This window comes from Centroberyx gerrardi, chromosome 20, assembly GCF_048128805.1.
Source record: "Centroberyx gerrardi isolate f3 chromosome 20, fCenGer3.hap1.cur.20231027, whole genome shotgun sequence".
NCBI classification, from domain to species: domain Eukaryota; kingdom Metazoa; phylum Chordata; class Actinopteri; order Beryciformes; family Berycidae; genus Centroberyx; species Centroberyx gerrardi.
The window spans coordinates 6,477,444-6,492,173 of NC_136016.1; positions in this window are offsets into that span (position 1 = coordinate 6,477,444).

The window sequence follows — 14,730 nt, forward strand, 5'->3', positions numbered from 1 at the left end:
GAGACTAGGAGAAGAGAGAGAAAGAGGAGAGGAGAGGAGAGGAAAGGAGAGGAGAGGAGAGAGGAGAGGGTCTCGGGGTTTTTGTGCGTCTGGCGGACCGTATAGTTTCCAGGTGGTGCGCCGCGCGGTTCCGTTTTAACGGGCACGGTGCGCCCAGGCCCCGGTCTCCGGTGTCCAAGCCTCTCCAGGGAACTCACCAACTCTTCATAACCATTCCTCGTTAAAAATGCCTCGGGATTTATGTCCAATTTTGCAGCGCACAAACCCCAGGGTTTAAATATTTCAACGCCGCGCACAAACTTCTTTATATTTTCCTCCTCCTCCGCCACGGGGCTGATGGATTACCCGAACGAATCAGAAATGATGGAAATTAAAAATCGATTCGCTGTCCCGCGTTTTCCTCCGCTCTTTTCCTCCTTTAAATTAAGAATCCAGTACTTTTCATTGCATCCACAGGCGGTTTTCAGCGCATATCCCGTAGCAGCCTTTCAAAGCACAGATCCATGGAGATGCTGCTGCACATCCTTTCAGTGAATAGAAGCGGGTGCCAAGAAGACAACGTTTGCTATCTTCTAAATAGCATAAATATCATAAATACCACCCCGCTCCATTATTGCAAATAAACGGCCAAGCGCTCCTGCTCTCTCTCTTGTCTCCTCCAGACTGTATTTGGTCGGTTCCGTCCATCAGAAAAGCGCACACAGCTGGATGGGGGATCCTAACTTCTCACTCCCCGCCCACCGAGCGCCCCGCTCCGCCAACCACAGCCCGGCCTGACTTGGTGCTGCTCGCTCATTGGCTGAGATGGCTGTCCATCTGAGGTCCGACACCGGAGAGGGGGGGTGAAACAGCTGGAATCTTATTGTCAACTGTGAGCCAATGAAAAGCGAGGAAGTGATGGCATCTAACCAGCGCTGCTCTCTGATTGGTCCGGAGCTTTATTATGGGGAATTTTGAGGGGAAAAAAGTTGCCACATGCTGCAATGTGACTCCAACTGACTCTGAACTATAGGGCTGTCCATTTTTTATGTAATAGACTAGCTGGCCTAGATCAGGGGTTCCCAAACTTGTTTATGTCCAGAATCCCTAAATAGATCCGCATTAAACCACAGACCCCCTGCTTCATAAGATTTTGTCCCAAGAAACCCCATATAAGAAGATTTTTGCACTTATGATTTAAGTATAGAATTGCATAAACATCTATACTGTTGGTGGAGAGGCAATAACGGCTGCAGTGAAACCTATGACCTAAACAGTCATACTTATACATTCTGTCAGTGTGCTAAATGTCTAGGGACTGAAAGTATTCCTCAGTGTGCAGGGGGGGCCCCTGGAACCCGCCTCAAGGGCCCCTGGAGGGCCCCCAACCCCCGTCTGGGAGCAGCTTTACCTCGTCTTCCCAATTAGCAGTGAGAACGAACAGTCGGTATCAGTTCCCCGTCGCTGCATAAATTCAACAATATTATAAAAAAAGTAAATCTGGTGTCGTTATGTATTCATAGAAAAGTGAAGCTCAGCGTATATTACTGTGTCCAGTTACTGAGGTCCTCTGGGTTGCCAGATCTGGGGACCCCAGGACCTGGAGGACTGTTCTGGGATGCATGCTGGTGGCCACTAGGGGAAGATGTTTCCCCAGGCCGTCTCCCTCCCTCTTTCTCTTTCTCTCTCTCTCTCTCTCTCTCTGGAGGACATACAGTTGGTTTAGGGAGTACTACAGCTTGAGGCAGAGTAGATAGTTATAGTTTGCTGCGTTTATGGGTTATAGTGTCTCTGAATTACAATGTTTTCCCTTGTTGCCTCTCTATAAGGACTGCACAAGGTTGGTCGAGCATGTAGGCCACTATATGCATATGCACACACACACACATTGTCTCATCAGGGTCATTACTCACTGCATAGCTCTGGCATGCTTTATTTTCATTATAGTGTATGATCATTGATCTGAGGGCAGGAGCAAATCAATAAGGAGGGCCAATTTCTTTTTCATAGCATCTGTCTCAGCCAGCGCCTGTTCAATAGCAGATATCTATCACCTGGGCATTATCACTATAGCTGTTTACACACGGCTCATTGAGAAAGTATGAAGACAGAGTCACATGCGCACACATGACCTAGAAAACACCTGCATGCACATACAGAGGGAGAGAGAGAGAGAGAGAGTCACACTTTACAGCCTTTGTCAATAGACATTGTTTGGACTGATTACTTAATTGTGTACCATCTTAACAGAGCGCCCATTAAAACATATTGATCCAGCCCTGCTTGTACCTATTAAGCGAGAAAAGCGCTGCTGTTAGGCATACATTACAGAAAAAGTAGAAGGTGCACACATTGAACCCGCCGAGGACAAGCGCTGGGGAAAAGTACACCTGAAGTATAAATACAGCATTAATTAATAATAAGCAATACAATTATCCATCTATTATTCATCACATGGAATAAAACTTTGCCCATTCAACGCTGAGTGCTCATGAACACTTCCCAAGGCAAAGCTTTTTTGAGTGCGTGATGAATGATGTTTGTTAGTGCTGGCCAGTTCGCGCGAAGACCACAATTTATCAGAGTGAGTGATCACGGCTCTCTGGGGAAAACGTTCTCTCATGGTTTATCCACAGCCGACCCCCCCCCCCCCATCCCCCCATCCCCCCATCCCCCCCTTCACCAACAGTAGTGTTTGTACAGACACAAAGCTCATTCATTACTGCTCACCTTCAGCTGACCGGCCTGACAGACCTTATTGACATAAAATCCCTGACACTAAGGAGGTTAAAACATGTCTCCCTACTGTCCCTGCAGGCTCCCGTCCAAACCTGCAGCCTCTGCATGTCCATATGAAGACTTTTGTTTATCTTCCTTTTGGAAAAAAGTGACATCTACCCTTACAAAATGACTGATGGCGTCAAATTGAGCCAAAGAAAAAAACCCTTGGATACTCTTACATTGTTATACATCATCATTAGTTTTAGAGTGGATTTTTTCCTTTAGGTTCTTGATTGACAAAACAATAACACTTACAGACCGCACATTTACAATATGCCTCTGATGTTTTCTAATATAGATCCACTGCTTTTTGAAATAGAACTCCTCATATAAGCTATGTAACATTGGAGTAGTTTCACCAGTGTCATTGATCTTTTGGTTATATTATCTTTTGGGGGCAGCGGGGTCGCCCAGTGGTTAGAAAGACCGTCCTTTTATTGGACGATCCAGGTTCAAGCCCCCATGTCAGCAGGCATTATTATCATCATGCACTGATGTGCTGCTAGGTTGCATGAAAACCAAAGCTTTTTATTTCTCTATTGGGTCAACATCTATAGTCTCCGTAGTCAATAGCTGGATGACTCTAAAGCATTTACCACTCAAGGTATTCTGTTACATGCTGTGAGAAAGGAGGAGAAGACGTGTGTGCGTGTGTGTGTGTGTGTGAGTGATTTCTCTCCGTCCATGTTATTGAACCCGCATTAACCCTCCCTCCCTATACGCTCTGGGAGAGAGGATTGTCCAGGAGATGTAATTACTACATTGATCATTCAGTCATCACCATCTCTCCTCGCTCCACTACTTGTCTTACAGTTAACCCTTTACGCAGCAGAGGGCCGAGGAGGCCGGCCCCTCCCCGCACGGTATAGATCCACTGTATATGAGCTCCGGCGTCCCTTTTTCAGCCCAGCACCCAAATAAGGAGTCACATTAAAAACAAATGATTGCTCTTGTCATCCAGGGAACCAGCAGCAATAAGCCAGTGACGCATTTGGGGTCGCAATCCATAGTTTAAAGGTCCTTAAAAGGGAATTTAAAGCAAAACCTCTTGTGCTTTTTTTAAGTGATGCAGGGGTTGGGTCAGGCCTTAGTATATCACACAAAGGACAATCCTCTATTATACTTAGCTGTTGCAACATCCTTACTCTGTTCCAGTTTGGGACTGATGACATCAATATCACTGTGCTATAAAAATTGGCAACATTTGAGCAAACAGTCATGGTAATCAAATTCAGACCAAAATCATTTGTTTAAACTCCCCGAGGTGTCACAGGACATTTAACGGTTCTATTTAAGCGTGTTTGACTGGAGTAGCCCCACGATAACTAGGATGTCAACTAATAAAAGTGTTGCTGTAAGTGTTCAAAGAATATTTGTGTTTCAAGCTCCCCTGCAGAGTGTCCCAGTCACTGCCTCTGATGATAACAAATGCGAAGCGAAGGCAAATCGAGTATTGACGGCAAACAGATTCTCATACACCATTTCACATCTCCTAATTTGTCATGAGAAATCTAATAATTCCACCTTTCCCAAGCGGGCCGATGTATCAACTTTCAAAACTAGACAGCAAACTTAAACGGAACCAAGGAAAAGCAACAGATTTGTTTAGCTGATGACATGTTGAAATGTGCCAAGCTGGTTTCTTTTAATCAATAAAAACAGCACAAGCTGAATATGATCTCTGCGGTTGCAGTCTATTCCAGGGAGTTGTTGTCTGTTTGTGCTTTTTTACTTTGTGGAATTACTTCTCTGGACGAGCGGCCCATTCTTATTTTTAGTGCCAGTAAACCCACACTCATTTAGAGCTAGCGACTAATTATGTTTTAATTTAGGACATTATGAAGTTATGTGCACATGAACACCACAGAAAACCACAGAAAGACCTTCAGACTGTGCATTTGTTGGAATTTCCTTATTGATAATTGAAATGTTTTACACATTTTAAACTGCAAATTAGACTGTATAGGACATTTCAGAATGTGTTAATGCATGCAAACGCCTTTGACTCAGTATTTCAATCAAGCCAATGTTATATTAGGTCAAACCAATGGTATGGTATTATAAATGTGAGAAACATAAAGATACCACAGAGAATGACCCTACTGTACGTCCTAATTGTGTCTCAGGGATATGGCAGGTTTGTGGCCTGACCGCCTGTCAGTAACGGTCAATACAAACCCTCAAGGACACCCACACACACACCCACACACACATAAGACCGGCTGGACGGAGCTGTTGGACTGGACAGGACAGGCCTGGCAACCGGGGTGAAGAGCTGGTCGTCTGTCAGTCTAATTTTTCCATTTATCTGTTCGTCTTAACTTTCAGTCAATCTGGAACAATAACAGTAATGCAGTGCACTTCGTGTGACTCATGTAGGTGTCGTGTGTTACGGGAATTCAAAGAAGGTCAGAAACAATATCAGTCATTGAGAAAAATGTGTCAAAAAACCCAAATCGATCCTTATTGCAAAATGTTAAACACAGACTCCAGACTATACAAAGCTGCGACTCTGAAGCGTTTCCATCCCAGTTTGTCCACCTAAAAATCACACATGATTTCAGTGATCCCGATTCGGACGTTGGTAACCTTGGTTACGGAGCAGAGCAGCTCGGAGTGGAACATTTTGAGCGCTTCATTATTTATATCCCAGTAATGACATGAAGACAAAGAAGAGGAAGGAGAGGAAACGAACAGGCGAGAAGAAGAGGAAGAAGGAGAAGAAGAAAGAGGAGGAGAGGCAGAATGAGATAAACTAGAAGGAGGAGGAGGAGGAGGAGGAGGAGGAGAAGAATAGGGAGAATGAGAAAGAAGAAGAAAGAGGAGGATGAGGAGGAAAAGAAGGACAAGAGAAGCAACAAAGAAGGTGGAGCAGGAGAAGAAGATGGCGGAGGAGAAAAAGTAGGAGGAGAAGAAGGGGAAGAAGAGATAGAACAAAGGAGGAGGAGGGGAGGAAGACGTGGAAGGAGGAGAAGAAAGAAGATAAGGAGGAAGAGAGGAAGAAGTGGAAGTAGGAGGAAAAGGTGACAGGAGAAGGAGGAGGACAAGAAAGAACAGAAAAAGGCGGAGGACAAGGGGACGGAGGAGGATGAGGAAGAGGAGGAGGAGGAGAAAAGAAGGAGGAGAAGAAGTTCAAGTAGAAGGAAGAGAATCAGGAGGAGGACGAGGAGGAAAAGGAGTAGAAGAAGAAGACGTGGAAGGCGTAGAAGAAGCCGCTTGGCAAAGCTGTGAGACTGATGACTAATAGATAGGTGCTGAGACGGGAAATCCACATTCTAGTTTTGTTTTCTCTTTGATACGCTCCCCCTTTTCCTCTCTCTGAGCCTAATTAAAACAGCTTTTTTTCCCACACACACACACACACACAAATTGATAACAAGGGGTTGTTATTGCGACGGGACAAAACAAAGACAGAACTCCATGAAAAAAAGAAGTTGAGAGCGAATGAGAGGGAGAGACAGAAGGGGCCCTCAGCGCTTTCCTCTTTCCCTCTGCCTTTCATCTTTTTTCTCTTTGAGCGTCCTCCAGCTCTGTCAGTGTCGGCTCCCACAGAGCGCCGCGCTCCCACCGGGGGTCTCGGAGAGTCAGCCCGGGACGAGCTGCCGTCCCCGGGGTGAGGCAGGGCAACGCGGGGCCCCCTGCTCCGGAGCTGTGGAGCTCCCGGCTAAGGGCACATGGGTCTTACACTGCTACAGGGAAAGGGAAAGGTATTGAGTAGTGGATTGTAGTGTGTGTTTTTCTGTTGATTTGTGTGTTCATTATGCTCATGCAAATGTGACATGTTACATACTGCATGTATACATATGCATGTTGTGGGTATATCTAATTGAGTTTGTTTACATGCACATCACCGGATACTGGGTCATGCTCAGTGTAAGCTGTTTACATGCAACCTCATATCCTGATCATGAATAACAGCGCATACATGAATACTCAGGGTATTACTCTATGGATTATGAGTATAATATCTTAGAAATGGGCGCAAAAAAAAAAAAAAAAGGTATTTACATGCCCTCGCATCGACATTTCCCAGCTACTGCATTCTAGTTTCTCGTAATTGGAATATGAGCTTATCTGGCATGAACGGTATACACCATTTACATGCGCAGACTCATAAATTAAATGCTTGAGTGTGCTGAATAATATTAGCGTGCATGTAAACACATTAATTGACGCACTAGCAAGCAGGCTAATCCAAGCCGCCACCGTCTTCAGACAGCAAAAACCATCCACATATCCCAGTTATCCTATTCTAGTCTCACATAATGGAGTTATTGGCTTATCCCGGCTATTGTAAACAGCATACATTGCACATGAACTCGTGAATATCTGAATATTACATGTAAGCGCTGTCATTGGTGCATGACCTACTGTAGGGAGGTAATCTGAACCGTCTGTGTCCCTGTGAGGAAACACTGTGGTTCTGTCACCCATTCAAACTGATGGCTGTGGCAGGCTGGCTATGTGGGTTAAAAGCTCGCTGTGCCTATTCATGCGGTAAAAGGAACAGCGATCACGGCGATTGATCACTCCCACAGGGCGATCGTATTGGCAGACAGGCTAACCCCGGACCCCGGACTCAGACATCCCTCATCTACAAAGAGAACACACACACACACACACACATAGAGCTTTTCCAACTGAGCAGAGGGTCTCATTTTATTGCTAGAATATTCTCTTTGGAGAGGAAGAAAAGAGAAAGAGATGAAGGTATAATAAGGGTGATGTCTTTATCCGGAGACTTCTTAACACTTTTTTGTCTCTCTTCTCTCGTTCAGAAGGAAGTGATCAAACTTTTAAAGCTGTCAGACACATTTCCACCATCTAGCTGTCTAGTTGTGTCTAGACGTGCGTATGAAAGGAGTCCCGCTCAGCCCTTCATTACCGGGACAATACTAATAGGGTGGCCTGACACTGCTGTACCTGATGTGTGTGTGTTCTGAACCTCTGACCCCTGAAGGCATTGCCTGAAATCATCTACAGCTGCTACCTGCCAATTGCATCTGACAAGCAGTCCGTCCACCTGTCTGTCACGCCTCCACACACACACAAGAAACAGACAATTCCACACACACGCACACACACACACAAAACAGACACAAATACACCCACACACACAAAACACACACATGCATACACACACACAGAGATACACACACACACAGACACATGCATAAAAACAAAATACATACACACACAGATAACATGTATGCACATGCATAGATACACGTACAGTACAAAAATAAACATACACACACATGAAACGGACACACAAATACACACACAGATACACGCATAAACCCACAAAACAGACACAAATACACACACACAAATACACAGACATAAGCATGTACGCACACATACACACAGACAAATACACATGAAACAGACACTAAAGTACGCACCCAAACATACACAAAACAGACGCACGAATGTACACAAAACAGACACAAGAATGCACACACAGACAATAGACAGAAAAATACACACACACAAAACAAACATGAAAACACACAGGCACACACACACAAAACAGAAACACAAATTCACACAAAACAAACACAAAAGTACACACAAACACAACTATACATACTGTACACACAGAATAAAAAGAGCGCCGACCCAGAAAACACACTCTGTGAGCATGTTAGTGTACTTTCTTTCTTTCTGCCCAGTCCCATTCCTCTTCGTCATGAGAGGCAGGAAACAGATGAAGGTGTTTACATCCCCGTGATTGAAGAGCCTGAGTTTGACCGAGCGCTACGGCGTTTCCATCTCGCACATCAGAAAGCAGCGGGGCCGCCGTTTGAACGTATACACGTTTTCCCCGGCGAAGATTAAATAAAGGAGCGGGGCCCTCGCATTTGTCTCCAGTTATTTCCCCGCCGAAAGTGAGCGACCGAGAGGGAGATCAATATTTCCATTCGCGTGACGGCTCGGGTGGGTGTTTTGAATTATTCGAATGATGGGAAAAGTGTAGGAGCGAGGGAGGGATGTGTGTGTTTGCATGTATGTGTGTGTGTGAGAGAGAGAGAGAGGGGAAGAGACTGCTCGCTTATTATTTACACAGGCATTTTCACTGTGTATGTGTAGGATTTTTTCTGAACCAAGCGACTGAATGCTATTTCCATATGTTTCCCCAATACACCAGCTTCCTCTAATCCTCACATTCCCCCCTGTCTTCTCCACTGTGATTTAGTGGTAAATAAAAAAAGACAAACTATGAACTCAAGACTACATTCTTATGTAACTTGCATCAGTTTAATACCACACAGTACACAAGTGCCTCGACATTTTCTGTCCATATGTGTGGCTTCCCATTGACCTGTTAATCTGTTTTTCCACATCCTGTATACATGCTGTCATTTCATATTTTTCTTTTTCTTCATATTCTCAAATTCCTTCAAAATCCATACATTTTTCATACTTTTGTATGCATGTTTTGCGTGTTTTTTGCCAGTTTTGTGTGTTTATATAAGTAACCCTCATTTGCTCAACTGTCATTTATATTGTTTTTCTGTTCTATAAACAGAAAAACAGTATCCTGTATCCTGTTACTATTTGCTGCTGCAACGGCCCAATTTTCCCATTATTATTGACTTATACGATCATCTTATCCTAAAATAGGCAGCTAAACTGTATTTCACAAAATAAAAAAAGGCTAAATTCTTTCACAAATAAAAAAAAATGTGGCTAAACTCTATTTTCTGAATAAAAAAGGTGGGTAAACTATTTCATGAGTATAAAAGGTGGCTAAACTCCATTTCATTTCACCAATAAAACAGGTGGCTAAACTTTATCTCTCAAATAAAAAGGTGGCTAACTTCCATTTCACCAATAAAACAGGTGGCTAAACTCTATTTTATGAATAAAAAAAGGTGGCTTCTATTCTATTTCACAAATAAACAAGAGTGAGTAACCTGAGTTCAGGTGGTTTCTCCCATTTCTGCATCTCCATCCCCAGCTTACAGTATGTAAATGAGGCCGTCTCATTCATCATGGACTGTGATAGGGCCGGCCGGGCAGGAATGTCATCTGGACAGAGATCAGAGGGAAGGGAAGGAGGGGAGTGGCACCGGGGGAACAGATGTGGTATCATAGGTGGGAGTAGATTTCCATAACCCCCTGATACCCCAGGCCTCCAACACACACACACACACACACACACACCTCTAGGACTGATGCCTTCAGATGGAAAGACGGATCAGATGTATTCCTGGGTGCTGGAGTGCGAGAGTGTGTGTGTGTGTGTTTCCCCTTGAAATATGGATGGCGTGGTCTGCTCCCCAGTGAGTTTGCTGAGCGGGTCTCTCCTTCTGTCAGAACGGTCACACATCATTAACCTGAGAGAAAGAGAGACAGAGAGAGAGACAGAGACAAAGAGAGAGACAGAGACGGGCGTGTGTGTGTGTGTGTGTATGTGTGTGTGTGTGTGTCCACAGTTTGGCCGGCCTTCGGCTTTCCGCAACGGTCTGGAGAGAGTTACAGCCACAACAGCGAGAAGCCACGCAAGTATTCGCTCTCTGCTGCGAAACGTCCAGAAGAAAAATGATCTGCAGCTTTTATCCATGTTCTCTGTGGTCACAGCGCTGTTTAGAGTTTAGATGTCTCATCAAAAAGGAATTCCACTTCCACTTTATCAATCTTATTTCAAGGGGGCCGGGAGCCTCTGGAGTAGTTTGCAGATGTAACATGGCTGCTGCAGTTTCGGCCCCGGCCCTGTCATTAAATATAGATATCATATAATGGGCCGCGGCTGAAATTAAGGCACGGCTTGTGTAACTTGGCGGAATAGTGCAAACCACCACTCTGCATGAATTTAAAGTATGGTTTGAGAGGAAATGGTCACTCTCCGACCACCTGGGGCAACGATAAAACCACCACACTTAAATCTTAAGGCATAACTGTGGCCCATTTTTGACATGGACCCCATTTTCCAGGATTTTCTATGCTGCGGCTGCCTATCTACATGAGCTGCTGTGTAAAGTAGTGCAAAATAAAAAAGGTAAAGTTGTTAGGTCGTGGATAAAAAATAAATATATACATGTCTCATTTCAGAGTGAGCCTCAATATGTTGAAAAAGACATGCTTTGGGTGCTTTTGGGGTCAATTTTTTAGGACTGTACTGGAGAGCCACAAACCCTGGCAGGCAAGATGTAAGTAGGTCAATTAGTGAAGCAATTGTCAAGATTTTGGTCAAAGTCGATCATTATGATGGAAAAAGATGGGAAAATCCAGTCCAGGTTGAAAACGGCCGGAGTTCTGCTTTAAAGAGGAACAGTAGCCACCCCTATCCAAAAATCTTGGGCCGGTAGATCCATGCTTTAACTTTAACTTACAGCAAACCCGGCGACCACAGAGCAGCACACTTCCCACAATATCAACCATCAAATTGACATTTTCAATAAAGTTTGAATTATGGAGTCCCGTCGAGGATGGGGAACGAACCTCCGGCGGACCCCGGGGCAACGGGATAAAGCTAAGCCAATGAAGTGAATTCATCTGTCTAGGCTCTGTGCGCCTTCTCATTACAGTCGCCGTTCCAGCTGTATAGCATGACAGCCAGTCAATGGAAGCGCCGCAGTAATCGAATCATCAATACGCCATGCGTCGCTCGCAACACGCCGCAGTTGTTATCTGCGTATGTACGAGCAGAAATTAATGCAGTAAATCATCGGGGGGTCGGCTTTAATGAGAGGCAGTTTGTTTGCATTCTGCGCGGCGCAAGGCCACTTACCACCGTGAAGGCAAATCAAAGCAAATGAAAAGATCCGCATTTATCGTGACGGATGCCGGTTGTTATGCTCATGGGGTTGTTTTTTAATATTGACGTTTCAGGAATTACTATCATCAATAGCGACTGCCGTTGCGAGGATGATGCAATAAGTCAATATTGTCGCCGTTAGCACTGACGCAGCTGGGGGTTTATCTGTCGCTCACCAAACCGCTCATTCACCATCATCATCATCCCTTCCTTGTCCTTTCATTTATCCACATCCCTCCATCAATTCATCTACTTATCTATCCATCCATGTATATATCCTCCTTATTCTCCTTCTGCAACTTCTTCTCTGGGCAAGTCTCCTCCCAGTCTCAAACCAGCCGGTCCTCCAGTACGTCTGCTAGAATGTTACTGTAGACCTTCAAAAGCATACTTTTATATTACATAAGCATATTTATTACTTCTGCCAGAGGAGAGAATTTAAATGCAATGGTTTCTTCCATCTCTTCTCTCTTATTCAATCTCTATCCACCCATCCCTCCATCAAATCTTCCCTCCATGTATCTTAAAAACTCAAAACCACGAGAGTGTTCCTCAGTTCCGTATTACTTGCTTGTTCTCATCTTGGCGCCCCATCTCTTTGTTGCAAAGTCATCTCTCCATCTCTAATCCCTGCTCTGATGAGAAGAAAGAGGGGGGCGGGAGAGGGGGTGTAAGGCTTTTTAAGGCATTTGGGGACTCTGAGTGTCTATTTATATTGGTCCTTCGCTCGGATCCAGCGGGACTGACTCACGGATTACCATATGCTAACAATAATCGTCTCGGCTTCCGACGTTCAAAATCCCTTAATATCGTTTCCATCAGAGGGGCTGGCTGGTTGCAATTTCACTGACATAATGTAGGAGAAACTTTTGAAAGGAATGTCTCTCGGAGGTGATTTGCTGCCGATAAGGAGCCTTGTATGGCGCTTGCGTGCGATGGTACATTTACCTCTGCGCAATCAAAATGACTTCAGCAATCAAACTTTAGAAACAATGCCCAGGCCACACGTGTTTGCGTGTAAGAGTTGTTATATTCGTCTGAAAGGACTTCATTAATCTTCAGTCGGGCTCCCTCAGCCTTTCCTCCTCACTAATTTGCTTAAACTTGCTTGCTTCCATGCGTAGGGTATTTACTTTCTTACCTATATGGAAGTACTTATCCAACTATCCAACCATTAATGACTCATCGCCATCACACCCTTCCCCTGTCCAAGAAGCCATCGACTGCCCTCTCAGCCATGACGCAGCAGAAGTGCCCACCGCCACCGCCGTCCCACAGTGCACTTCACCTCAGTGATGGAGCCATGAGAACAGATGGCTGAGGCCTGTTGACATTTGGCCATCACTATTCTCCTCCCATTTTCGATAAACGCACAAATCCTCTGGTTTACATGTGTCCGCAAATGTCATCAAATGTCGAGGAAATGTCAAGGGCTCGGACATGAAGACGGGCGTGGACACTTGAGTGTGTGTGTATGTGAGTGTGTGTGTAAGGTTGACCTCAGTTCACCTCTGCCTGCTGGGTGAATGAACAAACCATATGACTGGACTAATTTTACCGATATTGATCCTGCGCTCATCCGATCCGTAACCCCTCACCTTTAAGCACAATTTAACCTGAGATGACCTCTGTGGTTTGGCGGTTTGGTTCAGCGAACAGGGAAACCAATAAGGATCACATAGCGTATCAGTGGTGACGGGTTTTACCTTTCACCGGTGCTGACATGCATTCCAATATGCAGGATGGAATTGTAAAATGAGAAACGGGAAGCGTAAATTTGCCTGATCGTCCTGTGCGACAGCTCTTACGTTTCAGCTCGAGCGGGTGACGCAAAACTGTGAGACTGAAGAGGGATGGGGAAGGAGTTAGGGAGGAAAGCGGGGGAATGTAGAGGGGAAGGGAGGATTTAATGAGCAACTCTTCTTCTCCTGCTTTCATCTAACTAGGCTAACATGATGAACTAGTCCTCCTGTTCCCCCTTAGCCTCCATCGCTCTAGTTATCTCCCAACCCACCACGCAAACCAGGCCCGGCAACACATGATAAATCTATAGGCCTTAAAGAGAAGGAGGAGAGAGGAAGAGATGGAGAGAGCGTTCACTCTGTTGCACTGATCTAATGTTGATGAATTCGCTCACGTTTCTTCTCGCCCCCTCCCCCCCTTTCTCTCTCTCTCTCTCTCTCTCTCTCTCTCTCTCTCTCAATCTCTCTCTCACTTTCTTTGTTTCTTTCTTTCTCATGCCATCATCAGATATGTCTGGATACGGAGTGGACAAGCGCTGACATCTGTTTTTATTGTGGTTTCCAAACAGCGAATCAAGACCCTGGTTGACTCACAGCTATGGCCGATGCACTTTAATTGCCATCCAAGTCGAGCCCTTCCAGGAATTTGTATTTTTTCCAATAACAATAAAACACAAAGATCGATGTGCAGTTCAATTTCATGGCAAACTAGAAAATATGAGGTCAATTTCCGCTCTCGATGACGTCTGTTTAAAACTCCGTAGCACACCACATTTGGCCGATACCCGTGCTGAACAGTGGCTCACAACAAATGCAGACATGTAAAGTGAAGTGAAGGTTTTTGATAGGGGCAACGCCTAATCAATAGCAGCACTGATTAAACTTGGTCGGCTGTGAATGAAATGAGCTGTACGATGATCGAGGCACAGATGACTGTTACTCTAAATTGCATGCCCTTTTCATATGGCTTTCAACTTGCCCTTGGGGATTCAATGCAACCCAATACAGTTAATGCATGAACGCAATACGCATGCCAGCAACCTCAAAGACTTCACAAATGTTTGGATATGCGCAGTACAAAACACACTCCTCCAAATACCAACGCCACGCCTGTGCTGTACGCATGTAAAAAATAATTACTGTCAAAATGACATTACATTATGATCTATAGACTCTGTTGTAGTGGCTCCGAGATGGCTTTTATTCCTCTCATGAGCGAATAGGAGAGTCTCTCCGCACGCCGTTTAATGATATCGCTACTGTAACTGGAGTTTATATCTAGTGGGCAGCTTTATGGTGCAGCGTAGCAGCTGGCAAAAAAGGCAATACAACAGCAGAAGGCGGTGATAACATTGTTCACGCGAGGCGACTCAGCGGGAGCTATAAACTAAGATATAGAAGCTCCCACCTTGGAAGGAAGGGATTCAGTATTCTACACAGCACTAAACATGATCTAGGGTACAG